At 44.3% G+C, this 10243-nt stretch overlaps 1 long non-coding RNA gene across 1 annotated transcript; it reads left to right on the plus strand.

Moving 5' to 3' along the window:
- Window positions 1-223: 223 nt before the first annotated feature.
- LOC142070598 (uncharacterized) lies at window positions 224-9883 on the plus strand. The gene is made up of 2 exons (XR_012666468.1): window positions 224-426; window positions 9519-9883. It is a non-coding gene; the product is annotated as an uncharacterized LOC142070598 (long non-coding RNA).
- Window positions 9884-10243: the final 360 nt, after the last annotated feature.

A 10243-nucleotide genomic window follows, 5' to 3' on the forward strand; every position in this document is an offset into this window, starting at 1 on the left:
ACTTGTTCCACTGCTTGTGCAGGGAAAGCCCCTGGCGGGCCGGGCCGGTTTGTTTACCTGCCGCGTCTGCAGGTTCGGCCGATCGCGGCTCCCAGTGGCCGCGGTTCGCTGCTCCAGGCCAATGGGGGCTGCAGGAAGTGGCGGCCAGTACGTCCCTCGGCCCACGCCGCTTTGAGCAGGCCCCATTGGCCTGGAGCAGCGAACCGCGGTCAGTGGGAGCCACGATCGGCCGAACCTGAGCAGGCAGCAGGTAAACAAACTGGCCCAGCCCGCCAGGGGCTTTCCCTGCACAAGCGGCGGAACAAGTTTGGGAACCACTGCAATACAGCTATCTGAATACCTTTTTAAGTGCACCCATTGTCCCAGTGGGAAGTGCCGAGGACCTTTAGAATTGCTGATGTCTCAAGATTTCTCAACTTCTTTTCTGTAAGTTCTCAGTCTAACCACACATCTAAAGTGAGAGAACTATAGGATTCAATTTTTAAAGTGCATTGGTACAATTTAATAGCCAGTGTGCCGGATTATTAAATTGATAGTAAAGGAGAGTTGCAAAACCAACCTGTTGGCAATGTAAACAGTTGTAACTGTTTATTTCATATTCTCCAGTTATAAAGTATCATGCCTAAAACCTATTAGTTTATTTTATAAAATGTCCTTAATAAAATGAGGCATTGTAATGGAATACTATATTTCAGAAATAATTACCGACACCTTAATCCTGCAAAGACTCGTTGACTCTTAGGGTCCCTTCGAAACCAATGATTCTATGCGCGCAACTTCACATAAAGTGAGTAGACCCACTGAAGTCCCTTTCTACCCTGAACTCAGTAGGACTACCCACGGCACACAAAGTTAAGCATATGCACAAGTCTTCTCAGGACTGGAGTGAGGGTAGATGCTCAGGATCCCAGTGGGCAGCAGAATTGTTTGCGTGGGTGATAGGTAGATCTATCACAAATTTTAAGAATCTGGGCTCACTTGTGCTGATTTCTATGTTTGTTACACAACACAAGACCACGAGAGCTGCCTGGTGTTCATCACAACAGTTTTGCTCAGCTGTGTTGGCAGGGACGTGGAGGGAAGGTGTGCTGCAATGTTGCTGTTGGAGAATTTAGTATCAGGATAGGTAGATCAGCTGGATAGATAGGAAGGAAGAGAAATGAATGTGAAGGCAAGAGACTCTAGGAAGAGCTTAGCGGGGAGTGGGGAAGGAAGGAAATGGATGACAGTGAATATAAATGCAGAAAGATAGTTGGCTAGATTCTCAGGCTGGTGTAAATCTGCAAAGCTTCACTGACTTCAGTGGAGCTATGTCAATTTACACCACCTAAGAACCTGGCCCTGAGCATCATCCAGTTCCCACTAACATCAATGGGATTCTTTCCAGTGACTTTAGTGGGAGTTGGATCAGGATTAAACTGCTAAAGATCACCCTCACAACAGTGAAGATTGAGAAATGTAAAGAATATTTAGGATTGAACTTGCGCATCTCCTGAATCTGAACTCAGTGAGTGGGTTTGGTCAACCTCTAAGCATGCACAAAATAGGGAACTGCACACCTACCTAAGTTTTGTAGTCCTAAATGTGGCTTTTACTTACCTAAGTGCAAGATTTTGGCCAAGTTCTTTTCTCAGTTGCATCAGTGTAAACCTGGACTAATTTTTCTGTCTTCAGTGTAGGATTCGATCCAATGCAAAATGTATGGCTGCTACTTGGGTGCCACTTCTGAAAAGGTGACCCTTAAATTTTATTGTTAAAATATTTAATTAAACTAAAGCTATTAACAGGAAAACCATTTTTCCTGACCCTTTTTAGAAAATTGATGAGATTGAATCTTGTAAGAAATTTATGATTAGAAACAATTCTGCCTAAAATATGAACTTTGCCTGATGAGACAATTTACACACATCATTAAAATATACATATCTTGAAAAAAACATATTTTTGTAGTAGTTATGGAGGGTTGCATGATGTGGACTTATTTCATTATTAAATAACGTTAATAATTTATTAGGCTGGAATAAAAATACCAAGCCACTTACAATGGAAGCAGAAATTTTGGACTATGAAATATTGTCCAAGTCAGCATTAGAAACCAATTAAAAGTACAGAGGTAGGAGAATGCAAAAAAAAGTGGGGGGAAGTTAGGATGAGACTCATGTGAAGACAAATGATGAGAAGAGATGGACAAAGAACATTGATTAGAAAGTATTATTGTGTTGTTTCTTTTGATCTATTAAAGATGCCCAGCCAATCTATCAGCACCTGTACTGTGCTGAAAATACAACACAGAGAACCAGAGTGAGCTTGTGGCTAGCGCAGTAGACTGGGACTCAGGGGGCCTGAATTCTGTTCTTGTCTCTACCATTGATTTGGGTGAATCACTTAATCTCTCTGTGCCTCTGTTTACTCCAGACCTTAGTCTGTCAATTAGACTGTAAGTTCTTCAAAACAAGGAGTGGTTCTAACTGTGTGCCAGTAGAGTGCATAACACAGTGGGGTCTAATCTTGACTTGTATTACAGTAGCACTTAGATGCCCCAGTCTTGATCTTGAGGCACTTTTTCAATATTATTAATAATGCAACTGAGAATAAAAATCATGAATTTTAAAAACTTTACCGGCCAAAACTGTTTCCTGGCAGAGCCCATTATTAACTATTCCACAACCAGTTGCCCCAAATTGCTCAAGCTACAGCTCCCCGAGAAAGTAGATTAACTAGGACCTGATTTGCAGAGGTTCTGAACATTCCACACTCCAACTAATGTCTAGAAGGCAATGCTCCTTAAAATCAAGTGCCACACCTTGCAGCATGTCCTGCAGGTCAACAAAACCAGGGTTTGTTGGACAGGGAAAGGAAATGAATTCCAAAGTCAACCCCCCGACTAGCAGCCAAGAGCCTCCACTGAAAGGGCTGTGGTATCAAATGGCATTCTCTCAAGTAGCCAGATTAGAGACACTACTGCTATTAGAGACACTACTATGACAATATGTATGAGAGCTGGAGACCATTTATTCTATTAAAGCAAAGGAAATTAACTTAGCTGCTTTGCTCAGATGACAGCTCTGTGGCTGAAACCCAATGCAATGCTTTGAAAATGGCAGAGTTTGTTGTCTTATTGAAAACTCCCCAAAGCCAGACATTTAGAATTAAGACTGAAAATCTGTCTAAAACTCTGTGTTATCTATGTGTTTGCACATCAAATACGTTGTGCAAAACAGAGTTTTTGTTTACCTTTGAATGTCCTTGCATTTTTTAAAAAATATAATAATATACTACATTTCAGTACAACCTCTTTATTAATGACAGGTTTCAGAGGAACAGCCGTGTTAGTCTGTATTCGCAAAAAGAAAAGGAGTACTTGTGGCACCTTAGAGACTAACCAATTTATTTGAGCATGAGCTTTCGTGAGCTACAGCTCACTTCATCAGATGTTTACCGTGGAAACTGCAGCAGACTTTATATACACACAGAGAATATGAAACAATACCTCCTCCCACCCCACTGTCCTGCTGGTAATAGCTTATCTAAAGTGATCAACAGGTGGGCCATTTCCAGCACAAATCCAGGTTTTCTCACCCTCCACCCCCCACACAAATTCACTCTCCTGCTGGTGCTAGCCCTACTTGATTATGTAAAGAGTTGTCACTTTGGATGGGCTAGCACCAGCAGGAGAGTGAATTTGTGTGGGGGGTGGAGGGTGAGAAAACCTGGATTTGTGCTGGAAATGGCCCACCTGTTGATCACTTTAGATAAGCTATTACCAGCAGGACAGTGGGGTGGGAGGAGGTATTGTTTCATATTCTCTGTGTGTATATAAAGTCTGCTGCAGTTTCCACGGTAAACATCTGATGAAGTGAGCTGTAGCTCACGAAAGCTCATGCTCAAATAAATTGGTTAGTCTCTAAGGTGCCACAAGTACTCCTTTTCTCTTTATTAATCTGTTTTGATAAGCCATGCTAATCTCCTGTTTTATGGAGAACTTGTAACTAAATACATAGGCTTATTATCAGAACTACTTTAGCATCCCAGCAGAAAACTATTAAAAACCCATTCACACATATTACCTAAAGTCACAATCGTGCAGTAAGGCAGATGTTATTGGTTGGGCCAGTGGTCAGCAAATGAATCATTGAAAAAACAGGTTGTTATTTGAAGTCACACACAGTGGTTTTTTAATAAGATCCTACTATTTATAGGTCAGGTCACAATTATAGTAAAAAAGCTTAATCTGTTTATTCACTTTTCACTGGACAAAGCACTATTTTAATGCCAATCTGCTGAATTTGGCAGAAGCACAATTACATCATTAGAGCAGAAGTGCCAAAAGCAACGTTCAGTTCTTTCAGATCCCTGGCTCTTCAATCCCTTTTATGTCAGCAGGCTATACTAATTAAATACTCTAAGACCTAACTTGCTCAGTTTAAATTATACCAGCAGTGTTACAAGTGTGGTGATAGTAATGAGGGAACTACTGGTCTGAGCACAGGACTGGGTGCATGGAAATCATGAAGTCTAACACTGACTCCTTTATGGTCTCAGCAAGGCCCTTAACATGCCTGACTCCACTTTCCCATCTATAAAATGGGGATAGTAATACTTACCTATTTCATGACAGGGGTGTTCTGAGGCATATTTGTGGGGAAGAGGACAGCTTCCCCCATGCACCTCTATACAGGGACTGGCCAGCATTCTGTTGTGGAGTGCAGAAGGGTTCATGCTGATCTCTCTCCAAGAGTGGGGACGGGGGAAGGGGAAGATAGTAATGCATCTTGTACATGCTACTTGGGGCTCGAGCTGCCATGTGGCCCCTCTGTCACACATGGCAGAAACTTGCCCTTAATCTTTGCAAAGTGCCTTGAAGAGGAGTAGTGCTAGGTGTTAATATTATATTTTAAAACTCATTGCTCTTCACTCTTCAGGATGATGGCACAGTTTGCTGCTGGTCTTGAGGATGAGTGAGCGCTCACTGGTTTAGTAGATTTGTCTGTCCGCTGTCACTGTAACATCTGATGTGCAGTTACATGTATTACATAGCAGTGGTTGCAAGCCTAGGAGGATATACATGCAATGCTCATCATCCCTTTGATGTATCACCTCTTCACCCACAGCCAAGGTACTGGTTTTACCTGGCCAACCTAGGGAGTCTGAGTTGGCTTGAGGAGTAAAAAAATTATTGGTAGTATTAGAATGGCATCTGGAGGCTCCAACTGAGACCAGGGCCCAGTTGTGCAAGGCGCTCTACAAACACAGTTAAAGACTAAGAAAGGTTGGAAGGAGAAACAGAAGCACAGAGAGGTGAAGTGACTTGTCTAAGGTCACCCAGCAGATAGGTGGTAGAGTAGGGAACAAAACCCAGGCCTTTTGATTCCCAGTTCAGTGCTCTATCCCTTAGATTGCATTGCTTGTTTAATACCTAGATATCGTAACATTAGAATTAGGGGACAGATCCTCAGGATATGTAAATTGGCATAGCTCCATTGAAGCCAATGAGATTATGTTGGTTTATTTTAGCTGAGAATCTGGACATAAGTCTATGGTAACATTAGTATTTTTACAGTCCTTTGAAGATAGAGATGCATAGAGATGCCAACGCCAATATTTTCAAACTTTTCTGCCTAAAATTAGGCACAAAAATCAGTATTTAGGCCCAGAAATACGTGGCCTGATTTTGAAGAGTGACTTCAGTGGCAGTGGTGGTTGTCTATACCCTCTGAAAGTCAGATCACTTATCTAAGTGCCTGAATATGGATTCACGTGCTTAACTTTGGGCAGCGTAGTTTGAGAAAAATTGGCCTAAGAATTGCTGTTAGCTTTTTTGTCTAACAGAACATTTTCATTTACTTTGGACCATCCATCCATTTCACTGATCTCCATTTTTAAGTACAAATGGCCTGGAGTTTTGGGTAAACGGCACCTGTGCTAATTCAACCCTAGTGTAAGTGATGCAGTTCATTGGACTCTCACTTGTTTACAATAGGGCTGAACTGGGTTCTGCACTGAGGGCTCAATCCTATTCCCATGTAAATCAATGACCAAACTGTCATGGCTTCAAAATGGGGCAGGATCAGGCCCCAATAAAGGTAACATCCTTATTGAACTATGGTAGAATAATGACCTGAGCCTAGTTTAAACTCTCCAGTTCACTGACCTGCCCACTTCTGAAGCAGGTGTATTTCTTGCACTGCTAGGGACAGTTATTTCTAATGCCATAGAAAACACATTTTACTCTTTAACAGGTGTTTTAAAATGAGCTCACAAGGTGATATACAGTTTTTTTTCCAAGGAGATCTAGAGACTGTAGGAACATGTTGGATTGATATTTCATTTACATCTCGATATACTGTATAACATATTAATGCCGCAGACACATCTGCTATTCCTAAGGGGCTGAGCAAACTTCAGAATCTTGGGCACATTCAGTACCTTGGGCTGACAGAGAAGACATGGAAATATCACAATTTAATAAAGCAGGTGAAAGATGGATGCAGGGGAATTGAACAGGGCTTATGATGGTGCAGTGTGTAGTGCAAGGTAACATAAATCACAGGGTTACATTTTGTGACTTAGTCTAAAGGGCATTAGGTGTTATTTCTATCAAGCAATACATAACGTGCTAGGAAATCATGGATGTAAAGCTGTAACTGTTAACGATTTAATTGCTTGCTAGCCAGGGAGTCTCTTTGTAGCTAATAAGGGTATGTCTACACTACAAAATTAGGTCGATTTTATAGAAGTCGATCTTTAGAAAGAGATTTTATACAGTCGATTGTGTATGTCCCCACTAAGCGCATTAAGTTGGCGGAGTGCATCCTCAGTACCGTGGCTAGCATTGACTCATGGAGCAGTGCACTGTGGGTAGCTATCCCACAGTCCCTGCAGTCTCTGCTGCCCACTGGAATTCTGGGTTAAGCGCCTGATGCCTGATGGGGCAAAAACACTGTTGCGGATGGTTTTTTGGGTACATGTCGTTCATCCCATCCCTCCATCCCTCCTTGAAAGCAATGGCAGACAATGGTTTTGCGCCTTTTTACCTGTGTTGCCTGTGCAGACGCCATAGCACGGCAAGCATGGAGCTCACTTAGCTCACCTCTGCTGTTGTGAGCATTGTAAACACCTCGCGCATTATCCTGCAGTATGTGCGGAACCTGACTAATAGACACCGGCATGAGGATGATTGTGAGGAGGACATGGACACAGACATTCCTGAAAGCACGGGATGTGGCAATTGGGACATCATGGCCGCCTTGGGGCAGGTTGATACAGTGGAACGCCGATTCTGGGCCCGGCAAACAAGCACAGACTGGTGGGACCGCATAGTCTTGCAGGTATGGGATGATTCCCAGTGGCTGCAAAATTTTCGCATGTGTATGGCCACTTTCCTGGAACTTTGTGAGTTGCTTTCCCCTGCCCTGAAGCACAGGAATACCAAGATGAGAGCTGCCCTGACAGTTGAGAAGCGAGTGGTGATAGCCCTGTGGAAGCTTGCAACGCCTGATTGCTACCATTCAGTTGGGAATCAATTTGGAGTGGGCAAATCTACTGTGGGAGCTGCTATAATCCAAGTAGCCAATACAATCATTGACCTTCTGTTATCAATGGTAGTGACTCTGGGAAATGTGCAGGTCATAGTAGATGGTTTTGCTGCAGTTGGGTTCCCTAACTGTGGTGGGGCGATAGATGGAATGCATATTCCTATCTTGGCACCAGACCACCTTGCCAACCAGTACATAAACTGCAAGGGGTACTTTTCAATGGTGCTGCAAGCACTGGTGGATCACAAGGGATATTTCACTGACATCGATGTGGGATGGCCGGGAAAGGTGCATGATGCTCGCATCTTTAGGAACTCTGGACTGTTTGAACAGCTGCAAAAAGGGTCTTAATTCCCAGACCAGAAAAGTAACGTTGGGGATGTTGAAATGCCTATCGTTATCCTTGGGGCCCCAGCCTACCCCTTGCTCCCATGGCTCAAGAAGCTGTACACAGGCATCCTGGACAGTAGTAAGGAGCAGTTCAACTATAGGCTGAGCAAGTGCAGAATGGTGGTAGAATGTGCCTTTGGATGTTTAAAAGCTCGCTGCAGCTGTTTGCTGACTAGGTTAGACCTCAGCGCAACCAATATTCCCATTGTTATTGCTGCTTGCTGTGTGCTCCATAACAGCTGTGTGAGTAAGGGGGAGACATTTATGGCAGGGTGGGAGGTTGAGGCAAATCGCCTGACAGCAAATTTTGAGCAGCCAGACACCAGGGCGATTAGAAGAGCACAGCAAGGCACGCTGCGCATCAGAGAGGCTTTGAAAACCAATTTCATGAGTGGCCAGGCTACGGTGTGACAGTTGTGTGTGTTTCTCCTTGCTGCAAACCTGCCCTCTTTGTTGATTTTAAGTCCCTGTAAGCCAATCACCCTCCTCCCTTTGATCACAGCTGGCAAAGGAAATAAAGTCACTATTGTTTTGAAACCATGCATTCTTTCTTTATTAATTAAAAAAAAAGTGAGATAACTGACAAGGTAGCCCAGGTGGGGTGGGGGAGGAGGGAAGAACAAGGCCACATTGCTTATTGTAGCCACACTACAAATCAAAGCTGTTTGAATGACAGCCTTCTGTTGTTTGGGCCATCCTTTGGAGTGGAGTGGCTGGGAGCCTGAAGCCTCCTCCGCCCCGCATTTTGGGCGTCTGGGTGAGGAGGATATGGAACTTGGGGAGGAGGGCAGGTGGTTATACAGTGGATGCAGCGGTGGTCTGTGCTCTTGTTGCCTTTCTTGCAGCTCTACCAGATGCCTGAGCATGTCCGTTTGCTCCCTCATTAGCCTCAGCATTGCCTCCTGCCTCTTCTCATTGCGCTCACCTAATGCTTTCCTGGCCTCTGACACTGAATGCTTCCATGCCTCCAAGCTGTGCCCTATCAGTGTGGGAGGACTGCAAGAGCTTGGAAAACATGTCATCGCGAGTGTGTTTTTTTCGCCTTCTAATCTGCGATAACCTCACGGACGGAGATGATAGGGGAAGCATAGAAACATTTGCACCTCCAGGAGGGATAAAAAGGGAGAGTAGAATTTAAGAATATACATTTCTGAGAACAAAAGGGAGACTCTTTCACAGTGAATCAAGCAATTCACAGCAGACAGCACATGTGCTTTAGGTACAAGGTCGCATTTTGCCTTTTATATGAGCACCTGCTGGTATGGTGACACATCACACATGGCTGGGCAACAGAATTCGGTTTCCAGGCAGCCATGGTAAGCTAAAGGGTACGTGGGGTTGGCTTCTTCCGCCTTCATAGCGTGGGAATGGTTTCAAACTGCAGCGCCCTCGTTTCCTATAGCAAGCAGTGCTGGTTGGTTTGCCATTTAAAAGGATGGGCTGCGGTTTTCGGGTGGAAGTGCAGCACACCCCTGTCCCCACCCCACTGCGTGGCTATTCTCTGGGATGATCCCTTTTAGCCAAGTGCAAACAGCTCAGCATGAACGGGATCCTTTTACTGTTCCCTTACAAAAATTTGTTTATTTCAACCAGGTGACCATGAACGATATCACTTTCCTGAGGCTACCACAGAAAGATAAAGACCAAATGTTTCTTGAATATGACGAAAACCCAGGACCATTCACTGTCATGCTTTGTGCTGCAATGATTCCAGACTACTTGCTACTGGCTTGGTGTGGTAAAGTGTCCTACTGTGGAGGACGAAATAAGGCACCTTCCCAGAAACCTTCTGCAAAAGCTTTAAGAGTATCTCCAGGAGAGGTTCATGGAGATGTCCCTGGAGGATTCCCGCTCCATCCCCAGACACGATAACAGACTTTTCCAGTAGCTGTACTGGCTGCGAATGCATCCCAGTTCTTCAGGGGGAAAATCAAACATTAAACACAATTGCTTTTAAACCCTGTACTGTAATTACAAATGTGCACTCACCAGAGGTGCCTTCTCCTGCTTTAGGGTCGGGGATCCCACCTTGGGAGGGTATTGGCTCCAGGGTGATGAAAAGATCCTGGCTGCTGGGGAGAATGGATTCTCCACTTGCCTGCTGCACATTCTCCTCTTTCTCTTCCTCATCCACAAAATCCTCCTCCCTGTTGCATGAGACTTCCCCCTTGCAGGTGTCCATGAACAGTGGGGGGTAGTGGTAGGGTCCCCCACTAAAATGCCATGCAGCTGATCATAGAAGCGGCATGTCTGGGGCTCTGACCTGGAGTGACCATTTGCCTCCTTTGTCTTTTGCTAGGCTTGCCTGAGCTTCTTAA

The sequence above is a fragment of the Caretta caretta genome, chromosome 1, assembly GCF_965140235.1.
Source record: "Caretta caretta isolate rCarCar2 chromosome 1, rCarCar1.hap1, whole genome shotgun sequence".
NCBI classification, from domain to species: domain Eukaryota; kingdom Metazoa; phylum Chordata; order Testudines; family Cheloniidae; genus Caretta; species Caretta caretta.